Raw genomic sequence first — 15,275 nt, forward strand, 5'->3', positions numbered from 1 at the left:
CACTGGATATTTAATAAATGTGCACTGGATATATATAATATATGTGCACTGGATATTTAATAAATGTGCACTGGATATATATAATATATGTGCAATGGATATATATAATATATGTGCACTTGATATACAATATATTCGCACTGGATATATATAATATATGTGCACTGGATATATAATATATTTGAACTGGATATTTAATATATGTGCACTGGATATATATAATATATGTGCACTGAAAATTTAATTTATGTGCACTGGATATGTATAATATATGTGCACTGGATATATATAATGTATGTGCACTGGATATATAATATATGTGGACTGGAAATTTAATATATGTGCACTGGATATTTAATAAATGTGCACTGCATATATATTAAATATATGTGCACTGGATATTTAATAAATGTGCACTGGATATATATAATATATGTGCACTGTATATATATAATATATGTGCACTGGATATATAATATATGCGCACTGGATATTTAATATATGTGCACTGGATATTTAATAAATGTGCACTGGATATATATAATATATGTGCACTGGATATTTAATAAATGTGCACTGGATATATATAATATATGTGCACTACATATTTATTACATGTGCACTGGCTATATATAATATATTTGCACTGGAAATATATTATATGTGCACTGGATATATATAATGTATGTGCACTTGATATTTAATATATGTGCACTGAATATATATAATGTATGTGCACTGGATATATAATATATGTGCACTGGATATTTAATATATGTGCACTGGATATTTAATAAATGTGCACTGCATATATATAATGTATGTGCACTGGATATATATAATATATGTGCACTGGATATATATAATATATGTGCACTGGATATATATAATGTATGTGCACTGGATATATATGTGCACTGGATATTTAATATATGTGCACTGGATATTTAATAAATGTGCACTGCATATATATAATGTATGTGCACTGGAAATATAATATATTTGCACTGGATATTTAATATATGTGCACTGGATATATAATATATCTGTACTGGATATTTAATATATGTGCACTGGATATATATAATATATGTGCACTGAAAATTTAATTTATGTGCATTGGATATGTATAATATATGTGCACTGGATATATATAATGTATGTGCACTGGATATATAATATATGTGCACTGGATATTTAATATATATGCACTGGATATTTAATAAATGTGCACTGGATATATATAATATATGTGCACTGGATATATATATATATATATAATATATGTGCACTGGATATATAATATATGTGCACTGGATATTTAATATATGTGCACTGGATATTTAATAAATGTGCACTGGATATATATAATATATGTGCACTGGATATTTAATAAATGTGCACTGGATATATATAATATATGTGCACTGGATATTTAATATATGTGCACTGGCTATATATAATATATGTGCACTGGATATATATAATATATGTGCACTGGATATTTAATATATGTGCACTCGCTATATATAATATATGTGCACTGGAAATATAATATATGTGCACTGGATATATATTAAATATATGTGCACTGGATATTTAATAAATATGCACTGGATATATATAAAATATGTGCACTGGATATATATAATATATGTGCACTGGATATATAATATATGCGCACTGGATATTTAATATATGTGCACTGGATATTTAATAAATGTGCACTGGCTATATATAATATATGTGCACTGGATATATATATATAATATATGTGCACTGGATATTTAATATATGTGCACTCGCTATATATAATATATGTGCATTGGAAATATAATATATGTGCACTGGATATATATTAAATATATGTGCACTGGATATTTAATAAATGTGCACTGGATATATATAATATATGTGCACTGGATACATATAATATATGTGCACTGGATATATAATATATGCGCACTGGATATTTAATATATGTGCACTGGATATTTAATAAATGTGCACTGGATATATATAATATATGTGCACTGGATATTTAATAAATGTGCACTGGATATATATAATATATGTGCACTGGATATTTATTACATGTGCACTGGCTATATAAAATATATGTGCACTGGAAATATTATATATGTGCACTGGATATATATAATGTATGTGCACTGGATATATAATATATGTGCACTGGATATTTATTACATGTGCACTGGCTATATATCATATATGTGCACTGGAAATATTATATATGTGCACTGGATATATATAATATATGTGCACTGGAAATATAATATATGTGCACTGGATATATATAATGTATGTGCACTGGATATATATAATATATGTGCACTGGATATTTAATAAATGTGCACTGGATATTTATTACATGTGCACTGGCTATATAAAATATATGTGCACTGGAAATATTATATATGTGCACTGGATATATATAATGTATGTGCACTGGATATATAATATATGTGCACTGGATATTTATACATGTGCACTGGCTATATATCATATATGTGCACTGGAAATATTATATATGTGCACTGGATATATATAATATATGTGCACTGGAAATATAATATATGTGCACTGGATATATATAATGTATGTGCACTGGATATATATAATATATGTGCACTGGATATTTAATAAATGTGCACTGGATATTTATTACATGTGCACTGGCTATATAAAATATATGTGCACTGGAAATATTATATATGTGCACTGGATATATATAATGTATGTGCACTGGATATATAATATATGTGCACTGGATATTTATTACATGTGCACTGGCTATATATCATATATGTGCACTGGAAATATTATATATGTGCACTGGCTATATATAATATATGTGCACTGGATATATATATAATATATGTGCACTGGATATTTATTACATGTGCACTGGCTATATATCATATATGTGCACTGGAAATATTATATATGTGCACTGGCTATATATAATATATGTGCACTGGCTATATATAATATATGTGCACTGGATATATATATAATATATGTGCACTGGATATTTAATATATGTGCACTCGCTATATATAATATATGTGCACTGGAAATATAATATATGTGCACTGGATATATATTAAATATATGTGCACTGGATATTTAATAAATGTGCACTGGATATATATAATATATGTGCACTGGATATATATAATATATGTGCACTGGATACATATAATATATGTGCACTGGATATATAATATATGCGCACTGGATATTTAATATATGTGCACTGGATATTTAATAAATGTGCACTGGATATATATAATATATGTGCACTGGATATTTAATAAATGTGCACTGGATATATATAATATATGTGCACTGGATATTTATTACATGTGCACTGGCTATATAAAATATATGTGCACTGAAAATATTATATATGTGCACTGGATATATATAATGTATGTGCACTGGATATATAATATATGTGCACTGGATAAATGTGCACTGGATATATATAATATATGTGCACTGGATATTTATTACATGTGCACTGGCTATATAAAATATATGTGCACTGGAAATATTATATATGTGCACTGGATATATATAATGTATGTGCACTGGATATATAATATATGTGCACTGGATATTTATTACATGTGCACTGGCTATATATCATATATGTGCACTGGAAATATTATATATGTGCACTGGATATATATAATATATGTGCACTGGAAATATAATATATGTGCACTGGATATATATAATGTATGTGCACTGGATATATATAATATATGTGCACTGGATATTTAATAAATGTGCACTGGATATTTATTACATGTGCACTGGCTATATAAAATATATGTGCACTGGAAATATTATATATGTGCACTGGATATATATAATGTATGTGCACTGGATATATAATATATGTGCACTAAATATTTATTACATGTGCACTGGCTATATATCATATATGTGCACTGGAAATATTATATATGTGCACTGGATATATATAATATATGTGCACTGGAAATATAATATATGTGCACTGGATATATATAATGTATGTGCACTGGATATATATAATATATGTGCACTGGATATTTAATAAATGTGCACTGGATATTTATTACATGTGCACTGGCTATATAAAATATATGTGCACTGGAAATATTATATATGTGCACTGGATATATATAATGTATGTGCACTGGATATATAATATATGTGCACTGGATATTTATTACATGTGCACTGGCTATATATCATATATGTGCACTGGAAATATTATATATGTACACTGGATATATATAATATATGTGCACTGGAAATATAATGTATGTGCACTGGATATATATAATGTATGTGCACTGGATATATATAATATATGTGCAATGGATATATATAATATATGTGCACTTGATATACAATATATTCGCACTGGATATATATAATATATGTGCACTGGATATATAATATATTTGAACTGGATATTTAATATATGTGCACTGGATATATATAATATATGTGCACTGAAAATTTAATTTATGTGCACTGGATATGTATAATATATGTGCACTGGATATATATAATGTATGTGCACTGGATATATAATATATGTGGACTGGAAATTTAATATATGTGCACTGGATATTTAATAAATGTGCACTGCATATATATTAAATATATGTGCAGTGAATATTTAATAAATGTGCACTGGATATATATAATATATGTGCACTGGATATATATAATATATGTGCACTGGATATATAATATATGCGCACTGGATATTTAATATATGTGCACTGGATATTTAATAAATGTGCACTGGATATATATAATATATGTGCACTGGATATTTAATAAATGTGCACTGGATATATATAATATATGTGCACTGCATATTTATTACATGTGCACTGGCTATATATAATATATGTGCACTGGAAATATATTATATGTGCACTGGATATATATAATGTATGTGCACTTGATATTTAATATATGTGCACTGAATATATATAATGTATGTGCACTGGATATATAATATATGTGCACTGGATATTTAATATATGTGCACTGGATATTTAATAAATGTGCACTGCATATATATAATGTATGTGCACTGGATATATATAATATATGTGTACTGGATATATATAATATATGTGCACTGGATATATATGTGCACTGGATATTTAATATATGTGCACTGGATATTTAATAAATGTGCACTGCATATATATAATGTATGTGCACTGGAAATATAATATATTTGCACTGGATATTTAATATATGTGCACTGGATATATAATATATCTGTACTGGATATTTAATATATGTGCACTGGATATATCTAATATATGTGCTCTGGATATGTATAATATATGTGCACTGAAAATTTAATTTATGTGCACTGGATATGTATAATATATTTGCACTTGATATATATAATATATGTGCACTGGATATGTATAATATATGTGCACTGGATATTTAATAAATGTGCACTGGATATATATAATATATGTGCACTGGATATTTAATAAATGTGCACTGGATATATATAATATATGTGCACTGGATATTTAATATATGTGCACTGGCTATATATAATATATGTGCACTGGATATATATAATATATGTGCACTGGATATTTAATATATGTGCACTCGCTATATATAATATATGTGCACTGGAAATATAATATATGTGCACTGGATATATATTAAATATATGTGCACTGGATATTTAATAAATATGCACTGGATATATATAAAATATGTGCACTGGATATATATAATATATGTGCACTGGATATATAATATATGCGCACTGGATATTTAATATATGTGCACTGGATATTTAATAAATGTGCACTGGATATATATAATATATGTGCACTGGATATTTAATAAATGTGCACTGGATATATATAATATATGTGCACTGGATATTTATTACATGTGCACTGGCTATATAAAATATATGTGCACTGGAAATATTATATATGTGCACTGGATATATATAATGTATGTGCACTGGATATATAATATATGTGCACTGGATATTTATTACATGTGCACTGGCTATATATAATATATGTGCACTGGAAATATTATATATGTGCACTGGATATATAATATATGTGCACTGGATATTTAATAAATGTGCACTGCATATATATATAATGTATGTGCACTGGATATATATAATATATGTGCACTGGATATTTAATAAATGTGCACTGGATATATATAATATATGTGCACTGGATACATATAATATATGAGCACTGGATATTTAATAAATGTGCACTGGATATATATAATATATGTGCACTGGATATATAGAATATATGTGCACTGGATATATAATATATGTGCACTGGATATATATAATATATGTGAACTGGATATATAATATAATTGCACTGGATATTTAATATATTTGCACTGGATATATATAATATATGTGCACTGAAAATTTAATTTATGTGCACTGGATATGTATAATATATGTGCACTGGATATTTAATATATGTGCACTGAATATATATAATATATGTGCACTGAAAATTTAATTTATGTGCACTGGATATGTATAATATATGTGCACTGGATATATATAATGTATGTGCACTGGATATATAATATATGTGCACTGGATATTTAATATATATGCACTGGATATTTAATAAATATGCACTGCATATATATTAAATATATGTGCACTGGATATTTAATAAATGTGCACTGGATATATATAATATATGTGCACTGGATATATATATATATATATAATATATGTGCACTGGATATATAATATATGTGCACTGGATATTTAATATATGTGCACTGGATATTTAATAAATGTGCACTGGATATATATAATATATGTGCACTGGATATTTAATAAATGTGCACTGGATATATATAATATATGTGCACTGGATATTTAATATATGTGCACTGGCTATATATAATATATGTGCACTGGATATATATATAATATATGTGCACTGGATATTTAATATATGTGCACTCGCTATATATAATATATGTGCACTGGAAATATAATATATGTGCACTGGATATATATTAAATATATGTGCACTGGATATTTAATAAATGTGCACTGGATATATATAATATATGTGCACTGGATATATATAATATATGTGCACTGGATATTTAATAAATGTGCACTGGATATATATAATATATGTGCACTGGATATTTATTACATGTGCACTGGCTATATATAATATATGTGCACTGGAAATATAATATATGTGCACTGGATATATAATATATGCGCACTGGATATTTAATATATGTGCACTGGATATTTAATAAATGTGCACTGGATATATATAATATATGTGCACTGGATATTTAATAAATGTGCACTGGATATATATAATATATGTGCACTGGATATTTATTACATGTGCACTGGCTATATAAAATATATTTGCACTGGAAATATTATATATGTGCACTGGATATATATAATGTATGTGCACTGGATATATAATATATGTGCACTGGATATTTTTTACATGTGCACTGGCTATATATCATATATGTGCACTGGAAATATTATATATGTGCACTGGATATATATAATATATGTGCACTGGAAATATAATATATGTGCACTGGATATATATAATGTATGTGCACTGGATATATATAATATATGTGCACTGGATATTTAATAAATGTGCACTGGATATTTATTACATGTGCACTGGCTATATAAAATATATGTGCACTGGAAATATTATATATGTGCACTGGATATATATAATGTATGTGCACTGGATATATAATATATATGCACTGGATATTTAATATATGTGCACTGGATATAAATAATATATGTGCACTGGATATATAATATATCTGTACTGGATATTTAATATATGTGCACTGAATATATATAATATATGTGCACTGAAAATTTAATTTATGTGCACTGGATATGTATAATATATGTGCACTGGATATATATAATGTATGTGCACTGGATATATAATATATGTGCACTGGATATTTAATATATGTGCACTGGATAGTTAATAAATGTGCACTGCATATATATTAAATATATGTGCACTGGATATTTAATAAATGTGCAGTGGATATATATAATATATGTGCATTGGATATATATATATATATATATATATATAATATATGTGCACTGGATATATAATATATGTGCACTGGATATTTAATATATGTGCACTAGATATTTAATCAATGTGCACTGGATATATATAATATATGTGCACTGGATATTTAATAAATGTGCACTGGATATATATAATATATGTGCACTGGATATTTAATATATGTGCACTGGCTATATATAATATATGTGCACTGGATATATATATAATATATGTGCACTGGATATTTAATATATGTGCACTCGCTATATATAATATATGTGCACTGGAAATATAATATATGTGCACTGGATATATATTAAATATATGTGCACTGGATATTTAATAAATGTGCACTGGATATATATAATATATGTGCACTGGATATATATAATATATGTGCACTGGATATTTATTACATGTGCACTGGCTATATAAAATATATGTGCACTGGAAATATTATATATGTGCCCTTGATATATATAATATATGTGCACTGGAAATATAATATATGTGCACTGGATATATATAATGTATGTGCACTGGATATATATAATATATGTGCACTGGATATTTAATAAATGTGCACTGGATATATATAATATATGTGCACTGGATATTTAATAAATGTGCACTGGATATATATAATATATGTGCAATGGATATATATAATATATGTGCACTTGATATATAATATATTCGCACTGGATATATATAATATATGTGCACTGGATATATAATATATTTGAACTGGATATTTAATATAGGTGCACTGGATATATATAATATATGTGCACTGAAAATTTAATTTATGTGCACTGGATATGTATAATATATGTGCACTGGATATATATAATGTATGTGCACTGGATATATAATATATGTGGACTGGATATTTAATATATGTGCACTGGATATTTAATAAATGTGCACTGCATATATATTAAATATATGTGCACTGGATATTTAATAAATGTGCACTGGATATATATAATATATGTGCACTGGATATATATAATATATGTGCACTGGATATATAATATATGCGCACTGGATATTTAATATATGTGCACTGGATATTTAATAAATGTACACTGGATATATATAATATATGTGCACTGGATATTTAATAAATGTGCACTGGATATATATAATATATGTGCACTACATATTTATTACATGTGCACTGGCTATATATAATATATGTGCACTGGAAATATATTATATGTGCACTGGATATATATAATGTATGTGCACTTGATATTTAATATATGTGCACTGAATATATATAATGTATGTGCACTGGATATATAATATATGTGCACTGGATATTTAATATATGTGCACTGGATATTTAATAAATGTGCACTGCATATATATAATGTATGTGCACTGGATATATATAATATATGTGCACTGGATATATATAATATATGTGCACTGGATATATATAATGTATGTGCACTGGATATATATGTGCACTGGATATTTAATATATGTGCAATGGATATTTAATAAATGTGCACTGCATATATATAATGTATGTGCACTGGAAATATAATATATTTGCACTGGATATTTAATATATGTGCACTGGATATATAATATATCTGTACTGGATATTTAATATATGTGCACTGGATATATATAATATATGTGCACTGAAAATTTAATTTATGTGCATTGGATATGTATAATATATGTGCACTGGATATATATAATGTATGTGCACTGGATATATAATATATGTGCACTGGATATTTAATATATATGCACTGGATATTTAAAAAATGTGCACTGGATATATATAATATATGTGCACTGGATATATATATATATATATATATATATATATATATATATATATATATAATATATGTGCACTGGATATATAATATATGTGCACTGGATATTTAATATATGTGCACTGGATATTTAATAAATGTGCACTGGATATATATAATATATGTGCACTGGATATTTAATAAATGTGCACTGGATATATATAATATATGTGCACTGGATATTTAATATATGTGCACTGGCTATATATAATATATGTGCACTGGATATATATAATATATGTGCACTGGATATTTAATATATGTGCACTCGCTATATATAATATATGTGCACTGGAAATATAATATATGTGCACTGGATATATATTAAATATATGTGCACTGGATATTTAATAAATATGCACTGGATATATATAAAATATGTGCACTGGATATATATAATATATGTGCACTGGATATATAATATATGCGCACTGGATATTTAATATATGTGCACTGGATATTTAATAAATGTGCACTGGATATATATAATATATGTGCACTGGATATTTAATAAATGTGCACTGGATATATATAATATATGTGCACTGGATATTTATTACATGTGCACTGGCTATATAAAATATATGTGCACTGGAAATATTATATATGTGCACTGGATATATATAATGTATGTGCACTGGATATATAATATATGTGCACTGGATATTTATTACATGTGCACTGGCTATATATAATATATGTGCACTGGAAATATTATATATGTGCACTGGCTATATATAATATATGTGCACTGGAAATATAATATATGTGCACTGGATATATATAATGTATGTGCACTGGATATATATAATATATGTGCACTGGATATTTAATAAATGTGCACTGGATATTTATTACATGTGCACTGGCTATATAAAATATATGTGCACTGGAAATATTATATATGTGCACTGGATATATATAATGTATGTGCACTGGATATATAATATATGTGCACTGGATATTTATTACATGTGCACTGGCTATATATCATATATGTGCACTGGAAATATTATATATGTGCACTGGCTATATATAATATATGTGCACTGGATATATATATAATATATGTGCACTGGATATTTAATATATGTGCACTCGCTATATATAATATATGTGCACTGGAAATATAATATATGTGCACTGGATATATATTAAATATATGTGCACTGGATATTTAATAAATGTGCACTGGATATATATAATATATGTGCACTGGATACATATAATATATGTGCACTGGATATATAATATATGCGCACTGGATATTTAATATATGTGCACTGGATATTTAATAAATGTGCACTGGATATATATAATATATGTGCACTGGATATTTAATAAATGTGCACTGGATATATATAATATATGTGCACTGGATATTTATTACATGTGCACTGGCTATATAAAATATATGTGCACTGGAAATATTATATATGTGCACTGGATATATATAATGTATGTGCACTGGATATATAATATATGTGCACTGGATAAATGTGCACTGGATATATATAATATATGTGCACTGGATATTTATTACATGTGCACTGGCTATATAAAATATATGTGCACTGGAAATATTATATATGTGCACTGGATATATATAATGTATGTGCACTGGATATATAATATATGTGCACTGGATATTTATTACATGTGCACTGGCTATATATCATATATGTGCACTGGAAATATTATATATGTGCACTGGATATATATAATATATGTGCACTGGAAATATAATATATGTGCACTGGATATATATAATGTATGTGCACTGGATATATATAATATATGTGCACTGGATATTTAATAAATGTGCACTGGATATTTATTACATGTGCACTGGCTATATAAAATATATGTGCACTGGAAATATTATATATGTGCACTGGATATATATAATGTATGTGCACTGGATATATAATATATGTGCACTAAATATTTATTACATGTGCACTGGCTATATATCATATATGTGCACTGGAAATATTATATATGTGCACTGGATATATATAATATATGTGCACTGGAAATATAATATATGTGCACTGGATATATATAATGTATGTGCACTGGATATATATAATATATGTGCACTGGATATTTAATAAATGTGCACTGGATATTTATTACATGTGCACTGGCTATATAAAATATATGTGCACTGGAAATATTATAAATGTGCACTGGATATATATAATGTATGTGCACTGGATATATAATATATGTGCACTGGATATTTATTACATGTGCACTGGCTATATATCATATATGTGCACTGGAAATATTATATATGTACACTGGATATATATAATATATGTGCACTGGAAATATAATGTATGTGCACTGGATATATATAATGTATGTGCACTGGATATATATAATATATGTGCAATGGATATATATAATATATGTGCACTTGATATACAATATATTCGCACTGGATATATATAATATATGTGCACTGGATATATAATATATTTGAACTGGATATTTAATATATGTGCACTGGATATATATAATATATGTGCACTGAAAATTTAATTTATGTGCACTGGATATGTATAATATATGTGCACTGGATATATATAATGTATGTGCACTGGATATATAATATATGTGGACTGGAAATTTAATATATGTGCACTGGATATTTAATAAATGTGCACTGCATATATATTAAATATATGTGCAGTGAATATTTAATAAATGTGCACTGGATATATATAATATATGTGCACTGGATATATATAATATATGTGCACTGGATATATAATATATGCGCACTGGATATTTAATATATGTGCACTGGATATTTAATAAATGTGCACTGGATATATATAATATATGTGCACTGGATATTTAATAAATGTGCACTGGATATATATAATATATGTGCACTGCATATTTATTACATGTGCACTGGCTATATATAATATATGTGCACTGGAAATATATTATATGTGCACTGGATATATATAATGTATGTGCACTTGATATTTAATATATGTGCACTGAATATATATAATGTATGTGCACTGGATATATAATATATGTGCACTGGATATTTAATATATGTGCACTGGATATTTAATAAATGTGCACTGCATATATATAATGTATGTGCACTGGATATATATAATATATGTGCACTGGATATATATAATATATGTGCACTGGATATATATAATGTATGTGCACTGGATATATATGTGCACTGGATATTTAATATATGTGCACTGGATATTTAATAAATGTGCACTGCATATATATAATGTATGTGCACTGGAAATATAATATATTTGCACTGGATATTTAATATATGTGCACTGGATATATAATATATCTGTACTGGATATTTAATATATGTGCACTGGATATATATAATATATGTGCACTGAAAAATTAATTTATGTGCATTGGATATGTATAATATATGTGCACTGGATATATATAATGTATGTGCACTGGATATATAATATATGTGCACTGGATATTTAATATATATGCACTGGATATTTAATAAATGTGCACTGGATATATATAATATATGTGCACTGGATATATATATATATATATATATAATATATGTGCACTGGATATATAATATATGTGCACTGGATATTTAATATATGTGCACTGGATATTTAATAAATGTGCACTGGATATATATAATATATGTGCACTGGATATTTAATAAATGTGCACTGGATATATATAATATATGTGCACTGGATATTTAATATATGTGCACTGGCTATATATAATATATGTGCACTGGATATATATAATATATGTGCACTGGATATTTAATATATGTGCACTCGCTATATATAATATATGTGCACTGGAAATATAATATATGTGCACTGGATATATATTAAATATATGTGCACTGGATATTTAATAAATATGCACTGGATATATATAAAATATGTGCACTGGATATATATAATATATGTGCACTGGATATATAATATATGCGCACTGGATATTTAATATATGTGAACTGGATATTTAATAAATGTGCACTGGCTATATATAATATATGTGCACTGGATATATATATATATAATATATGTGCACTGGATATTTAATATATGTGCACTGGATATTTAATAAATGTGCACTGGATATATATAATATATGTGCACTGGATATTTAATAAATGTGCACTGGATATATATAATATATGTGCACTGGATATTTATTACATGTGCACTGGCTATATAAAATATATGTGCACTGAAAATATTATATATGTGCACTGGATATATATAATGTATGTGCACTGGATATATAATATATGTGCACTGGATAAATGTGCACTGGATATATATAATATATGTGCACTGGATATTTATTACATGTGCACTGGCTATATAAAATATATGTGCACTGGAAATATTATATATGTGCACTGGATATATATAATGTATGTGCACTGGATATATAATATATGTGCACTGGATATTTATTACATGTGCACTGGCTATATATCATATATGTGCACTGGAAATATTATATATGTGCACTGGATATATATAATATATGTGCACTGGAAATATAATATATGTGCACTGGATATATATAATGTATGTGCACTGGATATATATAATATATGTGCACTGGATATTTAATAAATGTGCACTGGATATTTATTACATGTGCACTGGCTATATAAAATATATGTGCACTGGAAATATTATATATGTGCACTGGATATATATAATGTATGTGCACTGGATATATAATATATGTGCACTAAATATTTATTACATGTGCACTGGCTATATATCATATATGTGCACTGGAAATATTATATATGTGCACTGGATATATATAATATATGTGCACTGGAAATATAATATATGTGCACTGGATATATATAATGTATGTGCACTGGATATATATAATATATGTGCACTGGATATTTAATAAATGTGCACTGGATATTTATTACATGTGCACTGGCTATATAAAATATATGTGCACTGGAAATATTATATATGTGCACTGGATATATATAATGTATGTGCACTGGATATATAATATATGTGCACTGGATATTTATTACATGTGCACTGGCTATATATCATATATGTGCACTGGAAATATTATATATGTACACTGGATATATATAATATATGTGCACTGGAAATATAATGTATGTGCACTGGATATATATAATGTATGTGCACTGGATATATATAATATATGTGCAATGGATATATATAAT

Source organism: Leptodactylus fuscus, unplaced genomic scaffold (assembly GCF_031893055.1).
Source record: "Leptodactylus fuscus isolate aLepFus1 unplaced genomic scaffold, aLepFus1.hap2 HAP2_SCAFFOLD_54, whole genome shotgun sequence".
Classification (NCBI taxonomy): domain Eukaryota; kingdom Metazoa; phylum Chordata; class Amphibia; order Anura; family Leptodactylidae; genus Leptodactylus; species Leptodactylus fuscus.